At 37.0% G+C, this 1,273-nt stretch overlaps 1 protein-coding gene across 1 annotated transcript in view; it reads right to left on the bottom strand.

Moving 5' to 3' along the window:
- LOC110441897 (cytosolic 10-formyltetrahydrofolate dehydrogenase-like) overlaps window positions 1–1,273 on the bottom strand; it is a 58,974-nt gene that overhangs the window by 33,436 nt on the left and 24,265 nt on the right. The gene's annotated exons all lie outside the window — the stretch shown is intronic.

Raw genomic sequence — 1,273 nt, 5'->3', positions numbered from 1 at the left:
AATCTCCTAGAGTGAACTCACTCAGTAAGTTAAACTAAATCTCCTAGAGTGAACCCACTCAGTAACTAAGTTAAACTGAATCTCCAAGAGTGAACTCACTCAGTAAGTAAGTTAAACTGAATCTCCTAGAGTGAACTCACTCAGTAAGTAAGTTAAACTGAATCTTCTAGAGTGAACTCACTCAGTTAGTAAGTTAAACTAAATCTTCTAGAGTAAACTTACTCAGTATGTTAAACTGAATCTTCTAGAGTGAACTCACTCAGTAAGTAAGTTAAACTGAATCTCCTAGAGTGAACTCACTCAGTAAGTAAGTTAAACTGAATCTTCTAGAGTAAACTCACTCAGTAAGTTAAACTGAATCTTCTATGGTAAACTCACTCAGTAAACAAGTTTAATTGAATCACCTAAAAAAAACTCGGGATCACACGATTGGCAAGTTCAAATGAACCTCCAACAATAAACACAATTATTAATTAATCTCCTGAAATAAAATTGTGAGATTGTTCAGTTAAAGTTAACTCCCAGATAAGTTGACCTGATTGATGCATTAAACTGAACCTTCTAGAATTAATTCTCGTGTGATGGGTTAAATATTAAATTCCTGAATAAACTCAAACAACAAGTTAAACCAATCCTTCAAGAACAAGAGGCCCAGGGGCCTTAACAGCTCACCTGGTATTTTATTTTTCAATTTAAAACCTGCTGAGTACCATACAGGTTTATCAAAGGAGTACAAGAAACAAAGCTGCAAGAAGAACTAGATATAAATCTGTTTTGGTGGGAAAGACACCAAGAAAATGAGTTTCCATGTAATGTCCCAATTTTCCTCTATTTCCCCCATTGGGCCTCACATGCACCTTTTTATACAAATTAAACAAATTGGGGGGNTTCCATTTATAAATATTTAATTCCCTTTGCTCAAAGATTCTCCAAAACAAACTTGGTTAAAATCCCTTCAACGGTACAAAAGGAGAAGGCTTTTTACCCTAATGGGCCCCACCCATCTGCCCCTTTGATCAAAATCCTTTAAGCCGTTCAGGGCTAGTAGCGTTTTAAAGGAATAAGTTGCTGGATGCCTTCGAGCCAGGTGAGCTAATAAACTCACTGAACTGAAAACCAATCCTAATCATCACTAGTCAGCTCTACTATGTCTTAAGACACACTGAACACATATCACTGTATATGTGTGAGGGATACACTGAGGAACGGGGTAAGTATAGCAAGGAAACTCTACTACCTGGCATATCACACTGCTTGCCCCCAGTAACTAGGC

The sequence above is a fragment of the Mizuhopecten yessoensis genome, unplaced genomic scaffold, assembly GCF_002113885.1.
Source record: "Mizuhopecten yessoensis strain PY_sf001 unplaced genomic scaffold, ASM211388v2 scaffold221, whole genome shotgun sequence".
Classification (NCBI taxonomy): domain Eukaryota; kingdom Metazoa; phylum Mollusca; class Bivalvia; order Pectinida; family Pectinidae; genus Mizuhopecten; species Mizuhopecten yessoensis.
This window is presented reverse-complemented; position numbering and strand designations above follow the sequence as displayed.